The following is a 15,179-nucleotide window of genomic DNA, read 5'->3' as shown; positions in this document are numbered from 1 at the left end:
CATTAGTCTTTAACCTTAAAAAATACAAAGAATGAAACTTTTTAATAAAACAAGGATGAAACTTTTAAAGCTGCGGCGACTTTTTTTTACTATAACAAAACTAATAATATTAATGGCACCAACATCTAGTTTTTGACATTACAAACAAATAAAAATGCGACGATAGTTGTAGAGGTATTGTAAACGTATACGATTCTTTAAATTGTCTTTTTTGTTTGATTTTGTCGAAAACAAAATCTTTTACTGCTGGCAGTAATGTTAAAATCATAAATACGTATTTATTTTTAACTACTAGTAAACCTAAAATCTATAAATTATTCTCCAATGTAATTTTTACGTTTGGACAAATATTTGAACATTTAACACTTGTTGTTACGGTACTCGAAAAAAATAACAACTCGACACTTAAATATTTACAGATTTATAAAGAATCGGAATCGGAATTGATAATTGTATCAGAATCGGGAATGTAGTATGGAATCGGTAATTGTATCGGAATCAGGAAAAATATTAGAATCGTCCCATCACTAATAAAGACAGATCAGTTTTGCATTATTCTTTTTTTTTTTCAGAGGAGGCATTTAATTCTCCTGTTTAACTTTGTTTTATTAATGGTAAGAGTGTTTGCTGATGGACCGGGTAAACGGGTTTCAATCCTTGGTTGCATCATACTATAGACTTTAAAATGGTACTTGATGCATCTCTTGCTAAGCTCTCAGCATTATAAGAGAAGGATCAAGGGCAAGTGGAGTAATCCTGGGATGGTAGTGGTGCCCTACCTACACATTGGCGTAGGAACTAATAAAAAAGGCCCTTCATGTTGTGCCCTGGTTGTTCTCAACCACTTAGATTTTTAGCATTAATTTTGTGCAGTTTTTGATTTCAGGTCAGATTTTTGTCCTGTCATAAATTCGATGCTTTTAATTTTAAATGTTTTTTCTCTTCTGTCCAATTTTCATTCGTTTGTTTTCATTGTGTATTTGTCGCAATAAGAATGGCAAAAAAAATGCACAGCCGTTGGTGGTATTGTTTTTGGTACGTGTGGATTATTTGTCGCTATATTTTATTAAAGATCATCAAACTTTCTCGTCTTTATGAAGCGAATTCGTAAACGACTCCCATTTTAATTGCCTTATACTCGGTATATGAGGAAAATTCAAAGTTAGGATCTCAAGCGCAAACTGTATTTTGAGTCGAACCATATTTAAAGTATTAACTGCCATCTTTTCTTATTTGCTTTTTCCACTCACCAACAAAACCTATTGCCATTTGGATGTAAGGGAATACTATTTGGGATCATGTCTATAAGAAACTATGTGGGGAGTTGAACAGCGAAGTGTCTTTTCGAATTGCATTTAAAATTCTGCAAATACAGCCAGAGAATCAAGGAACGGGGGATGGAATTCACTGACTCTTATTAACCCTGATACTTGAGTGGTTTTCTGATCTTGATAAGCTGTGCCCTCCCTTAGTGAAAACAGAGATCTGAACAGTGAAAGGGTGGGATTTTGTTGCTTGTCGGGTTAATCGGGCTTATGCACATCTAGAAGGCACAAGTTCTATGTCTTCCTCAAATAATATCATACTAAAGTAATTTACGAGAAGCTGGACGAACAATAGATCTAAAAAAATGTATTCTAAGAAAGATTTGAAGTTTCAGAATCGATTTCTCCTCAAAAGTAGAGCAATCCAAGTAATCAGGATTTAATATTGCGACGATGGAACAGGAGTAGGAGCTTGGTTGATAGTGAGGAACGTATTATATCGAGACTTAAATATTTGGTGTCATAGTTATATTCGCTGATTGATGAATTATCATAGATAAATTTTCGCTTCTAAAATGAAAAACGTTGATAAAGTCTATTAAACAAACAGTGACAAAAGAAAGCTAGTAATAAATCAAACAATTCTGAAGAACACATGCCATAATATGGAAAAGAATGAGACTAGCAACATCAAGTCTTTGAGATAGAAGTTTCACAGAAGAAAACAGGGTGGGGCCAATTAAATTGAAAGTACGTTTTTCTATCATATCAACGACCATTAAATGGGACGGAGATTCACCAGCCCAAATATGACAACAATACTCTATACATGGTTTGACAGTAGATTTGTAGGAATAGAGAATAGCCTCAGATGTGGGAAAGTGTTTAGAACGATTTAGAGAACCAACATTGCGAGAAGCCGAAAGAGTAATGGATCTAATATATGTATTCTAAGAAATATTTCATGAGAAATAAAATCAACAAGTTTCAGAGTTGATTTCTCTTCAAAATGAGAATCTCCGGAAGAAAAAGGACACATCGATGATTGAAGGAGACGATAAACGAAACAAGTCATTTTGTACTCCAATCTTTAACTGAACCTGAGTCAAATGCATATTTCAACTGATCCGAGAAGAATGGGCAAGAAACAACACCAGAAAAGAGAGTGATATCATCAGCATATTAATTTTCTGAAATATATTCTATGGAAAATCATTGATATAGAGAATAAACAGAGATTAACCTAGAATAGAGTCATGAGAAAGCAAGCATTTATAGAAAACAATGAAGACACATCATTTAGAGGTACTCGCAGTCTTCGACTAGAAAAAGGTCTAAGGATGTCAAGAACTACATCGTCAATACCATAATCCTTAATTTTATGTAGAAAACCAGAATGCCACACTCTGTCGAACGCCTTCGAAATGCCCAGTGAATTCGCCCTACCTTCTCTTGAATTATCTATTACTCAACACATCTGCCTATTTACTACAGCTATTAGATCCGAAGTTCAAGAAAGCTTGACTGAGCCTCACTAAAGAGACGTAGGTTTTCCAGAAAATTAACAATCTTTCCGTTGACTAAACTTTCAAAAGCTCTGCAGTACTTAGTTGTGTCAGACCGATCACAAGCATTTTCATAGATAAAGACAAGAGGAATAGAAACATGAATTTCCAGTAAGAATAGAAACATGATTTTGATAAACAGATATTGAATAATTTTTGGCTAAAAACATTAATACCTTCACCTTCAACTGGGCACTTTTCCACAGGGGGTCGCTTTTTTCGCCGATATTTTTTAAAGTGGCCGTCTGTCTACATTTCTCTACATTATAACTCTGTCAATTTTCAGTCTCAGTGAAATTTTCTCTGTGTGTGTATGTATGTATGTGTGTGTGTGTGTGTGTGTGTGTGTGTGTACATTTCCCTACCAAAGCACTCTGTCAATTTTCAGTCTACAGACTCTAGATTTGACATAAGGGGTATTGAGATTTGTGAAAATCTTTTTAATCGTTTTTTTTTTTGCCAGAAATTTGGCTTTTAGGGGTTAAAGTTCAACGATTTGACCTCTGAAAACTTAACTCTACCAAACTCCTCCGCCAATTTTTGGTCTAAAACCTTAAAATTTTAGATTTAGGTTACTTGGGCATGGGTCAAACTTTTTAACTTGATGTGAGCCCAAAACAAGAATTTCAGCCCGGCGTTGTCCGGGTGTTTGGATGCGTGTTAAGCAACAAAAAAATGTTAAGGGGTAAAAATTGGGGTCAAAGTTTTTAAAAAATTTACCTCTGCAGTCTCTACGAAATTACTCAGCCAATTTTTGGTCTCAACATTTGAAATTTTACAAAAATTGTGGCCAGACATTGGGCAAGCTTTTAAATCGATTTTTGGCCGAAAATTTATCCGCCAAAGGGTCAAAGTTCAAAAGATCTGACTTTTGCAGTTTTTAGAAATTTTGTGTCTGAGTATTTGAAATTTCACATAAAGAGTATTCAGATATGCAGCAAGCATTTTAATGTGTTTTGGGGCGAAAATTCGGCTCCCAAGAGTTGACCTTTTCAGATTCTGCGAAAATCCTCCGCCAATTTTGGGTCTAAACACTTGAAATTTTAGATGTAGGTTACCTAGATATGAGTCAAACTTTTTAATATATATATATGCATATACACATAAAGTTATGGACAGTACATAGGGCGCTCGAGCAAAGAAGGTATGAACTGCTAGTATATATATATATATATATATATATATATATATATATATATATGTATATATATATATATATATATATATATATATATATATATATATATGCATTATTTGATGTATTTAGATAACATTTTGTAAAATTATATACTATTTTATGAATCGATGTTCAGTATGTACGTTAATACGTGAGTAGAACTACGTAGTAAGTTATGAAAATATATGTGGAAATCAGTAGACAGTATCTTCCGCTCTTTATGCCCGTACGAATTGTTTCGCTAAAAAGTATTTTATCTGGCGTGTTCCTATGTGGATAAGGCGCTGAATATTCTGGGTAGCTTAATTGCCATATATATTAAGAAAGGTTTATACGTGTGTGTGATACGTATACAGAATAAAGGCCATGCTAATTTCGAGATTTTTCGGTCAGTTTACGTAAAACTTTATAAGGTGCAGATCGAAAGTTTCTTAAATTTATCAGGCCAGCGCTGGAAAATTTTCCTAATGAAAAATATATATCTTTTGTTATTATGAAGATAATTCAATGAGAAATAATCTGAAAAAATTATAACAATTTTCTTTTGTTACCAAACAATACAATGAATAATTGTTAGAAAGTTTTATGAGACTTTAAGAAAATTCAAATTCAAATCTAGAAAAAAACCCTCATTGTAAGGTAAGTTTCATTTTTGAATAACAAAAAATTGATAGCAAACCAAAATATTATTTTTAATTTTTATTCTTTCATATCAAGAAATATATTTAGTTGCTAATAAACAACCAATAGTAGCAAATAAACGTTTTCTGAAATTACGTTATCAGCTGTGATTTCATTGGTTAAGCGTTTCGGCACCTTTCGGTGTTTTAGGGAAAATCTCCGGAAAAATTCACGAATAGCACAGCCCCTATTCTGCATAAGTACTATATATCTATGGGTGTGTGTCAGGGGTCTACAACTTTTCAAATATGGCGCCTCATTTTAGAACAAGTAATCAAAAAGCGACCCTAATCCTTAAATATGTTATATATATATATATATATATATATATATATATATATATATATATATATATATATATATGCATATATATATATATATATACCTTCATTTTTTGTACGACAAATATCATATATTGTAATTATTGAATTATAGATTATTTATCCGTGAAGTAACTATACATTCCGTAAATTTATAATTAATTTCAAAGTATGTTTGTCACATGGAACGCTTCAAGTTGTCTTCCACATTTAATCGATTTCAGTATTTGTTTTTAAGTATGAAAAGTTGGAAGAATGCTGCTCTACATAATTTTTCGGGAACAGCAATAAATTCTTTATTGCGATTTCTTATATTACTGAGAATCTTCAAAAAATTTACCCAACATTTTTGTAATTGCAGTTTACTAAACTATGATTTAATTTCAAAATTACTTTTAAAAAAAAAAACTCATAATGATAATTCGACCGTTATCATCCTGAGCATCCCTTTAAGTAAATTATAGCCAGCCAGTGTATGGTGGGTGCAGATCACAATATAAATAATATTATTTCACGTATACATACGCACAGAAATATATATAATAAATATAAAAATAAAATAAATATAGATATAAAATCAAGAAAACTACCGACTTCTACATGCATAAATATAGATAAATACACGTATACCAATCTATGCTCTGATACACCCGCGTACATATATATACATATATATAAACATGCACACACACATATACATAATGTACACATACAGTTATATACAAATTTACACTAAATGTAAAACGCACACCCATATAATCTACATGAATACGCATACACGCTGTTATATCTACACACATATATTTAATATAAATAGCCATATACACACCTGCATATTATATACTACCTCTATTATTATACTAATACTAATAAAACTGTCAATTAGGAACCTGAAAACCTGTAGATCCCAATCGGATACACCTTTCGTAAAACATATATACACACATGCGAGCATACATATATATATATATACTTGCACATATATGCAGATATATACAACGCATACATGAGATACATAGATATATATAGATATCCATGTACATAGACGTATACACTTACATATATACACAAATACACATACATAGATACCCGCGTACCCATAACGCATAAATATACAGCCATGCATGTACATACACAAAAATATTATTAATAAATATACTGAACGATGTGTATCCACTCCTGAGTATATTTATAAATATGTATGCTTACTTCTAGACTAAGTGTGTATGTAAATTGAGAATGCCGCACTGGGTGGTCATCGGAAATATCTATGGTTTTGACCACCAGCCAGACGAGGCAAAATGTCTGATCTCTCAAGTACTTCATAAAGCAAAACCAAAGGATGATACAGTTTAAAAAAAGAACATAAAAAGGGAATAGAAAAATAAGAGGCTAAGATATGGAAAGATAAAAGCCTGTGAGGAATGGATCGTTCAAAGACCTTACTTATCTTCATCCACATATAAACTCCCCACCCATATAAGGTGACAAGATTTCTAATTTTGTAAACAAAAAAATGTTTTTGTATCTTAAAATGTCAGTTTTCGATGAAAATTCTTGGCTGGAAGACGTAACCTCCCCAGCACGTGTGATTACAGAAACATGTATGCACATATGTAGCCATCAATGTTTGTATAAATAAATTTAAAATACCTGCTCTGTTTACTCATTGCGCACTTTTTGGTAGACACGTGTTGTTTCATTGGATGTACTTCTAGGCAACTAAACTCTACTGCCATAATATATATATATATATATATATATATATATATATATATATATATATATATATATATAACAGAGAAATCTAGTTTTCTTGAGATGTTGCTGGTAAATAGACACAGAGTAGAATAAGAAGGTAATAGCAATGCAGGTAACCGGCTGCTGTAATGGTATAATGTATAAACAAAAATTGGAAAACCGAACGAGAGAGAGAGAGAGAGAGAGAGATTTACAAGTTAAAAAGTAAAACTCGAATGTATTTCTGTAATTCAAATTTCAACATTACCGAATAAGACTGATTGAGTTTAATGCAAAACCTGATATTTCTAAATAAATATATCCCTCTACTATATTATTTTTCCAATTATAAATTTTAAAAAAAATTACTAAACCTGTGATACAAGAAGTCTTATATTAAATTAAGGATTCATTGACTTAGGAGCACAATATATGACGTTTCAGATCATATGAGTATTGATAACATGCATCTTAATGTTATTCTTAAAACATTTTAGAGAATGTCATCTCTGACCTTAAGTTCCTTCTTGTTGTAGTCTGGAATTATCATGACGAATTTGGGAATTTGTACGAACTTGAGAATGGAACGTTTTATTTTAACCTATGGGGGTAGTTTGATAATATCCCCCATCTATTACTGAATAATGAGTTTTAAATTATTTCTTATTACATTCTTAATATCCGGACGGAGAATAGAACTTTCCATCTCGAATAGGTAGTCACAGTATCAACTTTAGACGTCTTAATCTGATCATTGTATTAATCTTATTACTTTTTACCACACACACACACACACACACACACACATATATATATATATATATATATATATATATATATATATATATATATATATATATATATATATATATATACTCGGGTTTTTTATTCAAAAGTAATTGACTAGTGAATTCAACGAGGTTGTTAGATAGTGCTAAATAAAAAGAGTTGATAATACTAGTTTATTGATATATAAACATGTTTACATCCCGCTGCTACAAACAGCCATTTGTTTCAATCAAACAACAGATATCATCAGGCAGCGACTTGACTATTCAAATGTCCAATGAATATTTGAATAGTCAAGTCGCTGCCTGATGATATCTGTTGCTTGATTGAAACAAATGGCTGTTTGTAGCAGCGGGATGTAAACATGTTTATATAACAATAAACAAGTATATATATATATATATATATATATATATATATATATATATACATATATATATATAGTGCAAAATTTTGTTGAAAATTCAGACTCACGTTTTCATTTTTATAACCTTCGTTTATTTCCTGGATTTTTTTTTCCATTACAGCTGTTTCATTGATGAGTTGGAAATTTCCGATTTATGTTTTCATAAAAATATCCTGTTCCCACCAACTTCTTCAGATGTTTATCCATTAGATTTTTACAACAAATGTATATTTTTAACATGGTGGACATCGTATTCTGGTAAAAGGATTTCCACATCCATGCTTCCTCACTTCCTCCATCTTTTGGTGTTATGTAAAGATAGTTTTCCGTTTTAACTAGTACTTTCGTATTTTATTTTTATTTATTATTTATTTATTTTTGTTTTAATTTCCCCTTTTTTCTATTTTTCCCCAATTATCATATAATTTTATATAATTTTATTCCTATATTTATGCGTGTTTATATATATATATATATATATATATATATATATATATATATATATATATATATATATAATGGTGACCAAAAAGTACTTCGTTTTTTTTTATTAGCATTGAATGAAATATACGCGAAATGCCTTGAAGCCGTCAGTAGGGCCATTAGATGTAATAAAAACATGCACTGTGACCGACCATTGTGAGAAAGATGGAAGTGTTTACAGATCTCGTTACAGTTAGAGCTGTTTGCTTTACGATTTCAAAGTGGGCTTATCAGCAGTTGCATAAAGTCGCTGTATACATCAAGCAATTCTGTATAAAACTCACAAGCATTCTAGACATTGGTTGTCTCCTCAGGATGCTATCCTTCACATTGCAAGACAGCTATGCAAATACGCAAGAGTGTGCATTCTGTCTAGTGGTCATCAAGTAGTTCATTATAAACTGTTATCAACGGGCCAAACGGGCAACAAGATTTGCGCGAGAAAGCGCCAGCACTGGTCAATCGCAAAGGTGTGCTTTTTCTCCATGACAACGTCAGGGCGTATGTAGTGCGAGTGGCCAGGGATACCATACAGCAACTTGTGTGGGAGATTTGGGGCCATCCACCTTATTCACCTGACCTTGAGCCATCGGATTATTATCTGTTCTTATCCCTGGATTATCATCTTCGTGGAAAATCCATAAATAATGAAGCAGATTTTCGCCAACCCTTTGCGTCTGTTCTACCTCACAGGGGATTGAACAGCTGAAGACACGTTAGCAGAAGGTGCTGGATGTCGATGGCGATTATTTTAAAGACTAAATATAAGTTACGCGTACAGTGACGTGTTATATTTTTCCTTTAAAACAGTCGTAACTTTTGGTTCCTTTGTATATATATAAATACATATTTTGTAATAAATATTAATAATTTGTATGCCTACAGACATTAGTGTTTCGTGCTTTTGTAATCATATAATAATATATCAGGACTGAAACCGCTATCTTCAGACAATGTTCACCTGAAACAGTAGGGATTCAACGCTACTATCCACTCCGCCATGGGCACCGTCTGAAAGTAGCGGTTTCACTACTAGCCAAAGCATGTCAAAGAATTAGTTAGCCAAAACATGTTGCAACAACAACTATGGAAGGCAGTAATTACTGAGAATACGGTTCACAGACTTAACATTCCTATCCTATCGGGATTAATCACCTGACAAAGGCCAGATGTATAATTGGCCGAAACGTTGTGAAACAATAATTATGAAGATGAGGATAACAGTCCGCAAATAAATAAATAAATAAATAAATAAATAAATATGCAAATTACTCATTTCAAAGGATTCCAATAATAAAATGTTTTTATTGTTGGAGAGAACAATTTGAAAACATTATAATTTAATTTAAACTAAAATACAAACAATTTTAACAATTTAATTTTTAATATATTTAGCAATAGAAATGCATATCTCTGTGTGTTACATATAATGCTTTTTTTATGACTAACTCACATTTGTGTCATATAGTTCTGTAAAGAAACAATTAGTAATTCTGCAGAATGGTGTACAGATTAATTCCCTTACGTTATGGACAATTCATGTTTATCGAAATTCAATTGCTTTGTTAAATTATGTCAAATTCTATCGTATGAGCATCGCTGACGTAGTATATCTTTTTTTCGATTCTCTCACGAATTCCCTTTTCTAGGATTAAAGAGGAAGCATGTGTACTATATATTCGTTCAACATGGTACTATACTTCCAGGCATTATCTCCTCTTCGTTGAAGGTAGTAGAATCCTTCTGGGCATTAACTCTTCCTTTAGAGGAGTAGTATAATATTCATCTCATGTGACAAAACGATCTTTTCGGTTATTACTACTTTCTTTAAGGGTTAATCTGTTATATGTTTGTTCGTATTTATAAGATACTCCAATGTATTAACTCCTCCTTTAAAGAGGCCGTGTAGTATATGTTCGTTCATGATGATATTATCCTCTTAGGTACTACCCTCTCCTTTATTGCAGGTGAGGGCAAAGTGTAGAATCGGTTCTGTGGTTATTATATTTTTCTCCCAGGAATGACATAGCTTTTTATTTTTTTAGCAAAATGTAGTGTAGTATATAGTCAATTACGCTATCCTTCCACTCATAAACTTTTTTTTTTGGGGGGGGGGCTACTATGGCATCCGTTCTCTTGTTAAGAGAGCATTCTCCCAGACATTACTTCCTTCCTTTGTTTTTGAAGGTATAAATATTGTAGAAAATTACCCCTTCCTGAAGAATAATGTGGCATCTCTTTTACAGACCATCCTCCAGTGCATTACCCTCCCCTTTTGTGGGGTAGTATAGTATTTCATGAGAGGATCTTTCCTCACATCAGCTTCTCATTTAGAGGTCAGTTTAGTATATGGCCGTGCTTTATAACGCCATATTACTTATAGCCTCATAGCAATTTAATGACAAAACAATATAATAAGGTTTTATTTTCAAAATTTTATTACGAATTATGATTTGGCAAAACGAAAACTGTATAGCTAAAAAAGGAAACAAAGATTATACCGAGTATATAGAGTTAGTGATAAATCAAACTTGGTAGCTGATAACTATCTGGGTAACTTCCAGCTTTTGTATCATGAGATGATAGTGTAGTATATGTTCGTTCGTCATGATAACCCCATCTCTCAGACGTTACTTTTTTTTGGGGGGGGGGTATAATATACGAGAGGTGTTCCAAAAGTAATACCTTCTATTTTTATTTAGCACGAATTGATTTGAGGAGATTGCAACTTGCATTGTTGATGACTGGACTTATGCATTCATGACCGGAATTTCATCTCTTTGTTGCAGATATTAACGGAGTGAGACTCTAAGAGAGCAAATCTAGTCATGGACGTGTTTCATAAGCAGAGATATGCGAATGTCTGGCAAAAGGTCATTAAAAATAGAGATGATTATGTAGAAAAAAAATTAGGGCACAAATGATCATTCGTTTTAATGATACCACTCTCGTTTTCGTAATGAGGCTTTATTTTTTGAACGACCCTCGTAGTGTCTATTTAGTTTTTATATAACTATACTCCCAGGCATTATGTCTATGTTTTTAGTTGGGTTTTAATATAGTATATGTCGTTCGTCACACCATTCTCCAAATAATTTCCTTTATATTATATGCACAAGCGACCAAAGGAAGCGTATATTGCAAGTTATTATAATATAATTCTTATTTGCCTTCTTTTCATGAAATTAGGCACGGGGTCAAGTGTGGGTTTGATGAAAGTTGTTTCTGTGGAATGAACTTGATTCGACTTGGCATTCCCAGGTTTTCAGTTCATAGCCACCGTCAAAGATATTATAAGGGCTGTGACAACAGCATAGTCTTTTCATTGTTTTGACTCTCGAGTGTGTATCCCTTGATATCTTATATGCTTTTATATAGAGTGATGTGGTTCTCGGTTGATTAACTGTGTCTGTGTCGGATATATACTCGAGTCAAAAGAATTAAAAGAATATGCTGTTGTCAGTGCCCTAGTTATTATATATTATGGTTGTGCGTTTTATTGGAGTTCGTGTTTGATAGCGTCTTTTTTTTTTTTTCATTGTTTTATCTAGAGTTCATACAATATGTGTTACAATATGTGATCTGGTGAAATGAATGTACATAATTTTGACAACTGGTAATCCGTGAAAACTTTGATTATTTTTGCTTAACTTAAATGAACAGAAGCGTTTGTGTTTAATAAAAATAAGGGTTGGTGGAAATAAAGCAAATATAACAGTTTTTAATAAAAAAAATATAAAAGTTTTTTATATAAATTGTTTGTTTTTATTCACAGGTTTTACGTAATGGAGGTTTTGTTGTATCATTAAGAATGTTGTAATTCGGCGTCTTCAGTTTAAGGTCGAGTAAAGAGGGCGAGGAAAAGTTAATATGTTTGATGTTAAATCATACTGAATTCGTTGCCTCTTTTCACGCGTTTTGCCATTGTTTGACTTGCTCGTTTATTATTTTTATAAACAATGCACGATTTGCGTAATTTAGGATTCCGCCTTTATATAGTTTTTTTTTTCTTTTTACCCTAGAATTGATTCAATGTGTTCTCTGCAGTTGCCATTCTCATTCCCCTTCTTAGAATAGATTCGACATGCTGGTATAATCAGACGCACGTTCCGCAACTAACCAGAATCAAATGTTTGCTTCCTCTTAACTATTAAAATATCTGACATTCGAATCAATCAAGTCTGTATTTAGTCGTTTCATCACGAAATCAGAATTCGATACAAATTTTCTTTAATGTTATAAAATTGTTCTTCTCAAAATGAGGTATTCTTCTTTTGAGGGGAAAACAAAACTTGATTTGGTTTAGACAGTTTTTTTTCCTTCACTTAATGTAGACAAAAATTATGAAGTGTAATGTTAGAACAAGTACAACATTGCGCTCTTCGTCAGTAAAAAAAGATCATTAAAGTTGTTTGTTTGTTTGTTTGTTTGTTTTTAACTTTTAAGATTAGGATTGATATGATGACTTTTTTTATTATTCGGACTACTTTTTTCTATCTTGAGTGATACTCTCACAACGTTTAAGCCGATAAAAATGGCGACCTACGATAACGATGTATAATGATCAGTAGTAACATTCTGCATCTAAAAACAAGAACAGATTAAAGGTTTCCAAGAATCATACTAGAATAAAATAATAGGTAAAAATCAGTTTTAAAAACATTTTTCAGGAGGTTAAAGGTTCAATCCTTAGTGAGGGCGATACAAAGAATACAATCGCGAACGACTTAAAACTTCTAACCCGTTATGGCTGACAGTATGGAAATATACTAGCCCCGTGAATAAAATAAATAGTTCCGTACGAAATCACATATAGATTGCCGAGTTCAACAGAAAAATTCCCGAGTTCTACAATATAAACCTGAAGAAAGTGAGTGGTTTGATCAGCCGAAACGTTGTGAAAATAACACACAAGACGAGAATTGTTGTTGAGATAATACAATCATCAAAATTAACAAATAATCAATCTGCATATCAAGAATTCAAGCACATAATCCCATTCAATATTTAGTATTGTTTTACTGTAACACTAAAAATTTAGAATTTATCAACTTAAGTTACAACTAGTGTCATACGAGCATTTTTTTTATTTTCTATATAATAAATATAGAATTTGCAACTGTTAATTATTATGTAAATGTTAACTATTATTATTACAGTTTTTTATATGAGCAGGTTTATATGCAGATCTATTTCAAGAGAAGTAATAAAAAATGAATTCTTTAAATTAATGCATTTATTAATTTTGTATTATCAATATTGAAGTTCATGTCAAGTTTTCACTTTAACATCGTCAGTATATAAGAGTTATTTTTAGATTTTTAGTCGAAAGTTTCACACAAGACATTGGATCAGTGATAATAATTAATATGATGAAGAATAACTTAAAACAAAAGAATGGACTTAATTTAGAATTTAAAATGGTTTAGGTAAGAAGACAAGAGAAAACAACGAGAGAAGAAAGTTCCAAAAGTTATGTTGCATAAAAGAAAGACATCCTATTGTTTCGTAGAATCGCAAGAGTATTTTTAGCGATTGTTATGAAGTCGATATTGACATGAACTGACAACATGAGTTGTCTAATCTCGTATTTCACCGTTTATATAGTACAACGTTCGCACTGGGTGTTAGAAAATTATTGCTGCATGTTTCTGATTCAGGAAATAATTGATGAAACCGATGTCAATAACAGAATGAAATCTCGTACGTAAAGAATAAGAACATAATTTCCCTGAATATTTAGTGAGTTTCTTATCGAACAAGAGAGTATCATAGCACAATGCAAAGGACATGTTATAAAAACAGTAGTTTCAACTCAAAACCATGTATAAAAGAAAAAAAAAGTAATGTCGAAAAAGTTTGTTTTAGAGAGAGTTTGGAGATTTGGGCATTCTTTAATTCTCTCAACAACTTAAAAAAAAGAAAACCTGTACAAACAATGAGTTTTCTGTGGAAAAGTTGGGCAGGAGATTTTACAAGTATTTTTTAAACGGGATGATAAACAATATAAATGATTAAGTTTGAATAGACTGAGATAGGTAGACGAAACAAAGACACGCAGTCAGAAATTACGCAAGTTTTCGGGTAGTGTTTAGTTGCCTTATGTGTGAAATAAACCAAAAATAAATTCAGCAGTTTTTGTTTTTTTTTTTACAAATTGCTGCCTTGGTTTCATTGTTTTAACTTCGCAACTAACAAGAACGAATATCCAAATCAAGTTATCGTTCTCTGACATTAAATAAAATAATTTAAATTCGATCGTCACAACGCGTAACAATGGTACAAAATGACAGAATTAAGCGGGAAAATTTGTCTGAACACATCAATATACAGAAAATCATACATTTCTAATAATCAAATATTTTCTAGCAGAAAATCATTTTTTTAAATCACTAATGCTAAATAAACTCAGGTAAGTAGAAATAAATTGCAATAAATTCAGGTAAGTAGCAAACCTTAGTGATAATCCATCCAGGTAAGTAATTCCAGAGGACTGCGTTTCAGTTATCCAAACAATTTTATAGACTTCTTTTCTCTCTGTTAAACATTCACAACAAAAACTCGTTTACCTACAACCACTTCCAATAGTTCCCCTTTCTTTCTACCTAAAACTAAGTGAAACGTTCATGCGCAATGTTTTTTTCTTAGTACTGCCCGTTGGTGAAACACAGTACCCCGGGACTGTTTCGAAGCTGACTACGACATGGTAGTTTTCAAGTCTTACTTAAATCTATGCTCGTAGCTGCCTTTTTA

The sequence above is a fragment of the Euprymna scolopes genome, chromosome 13 (genome assembly GCF_053919585.1).
Source record: "Euprymna scolopes isolate OS-2025 chromosome 13, ASM5391958v1, whole genome shotgun sequence".
NCBI lineage: Eukaryota > Metazoa > Mollusca > Cephalopoda > Sepiida > Sepiolidae > Euprymna > Euprymna scolopes.
This window is presented reverse-complemented; position numbering follows the sequence as displayed.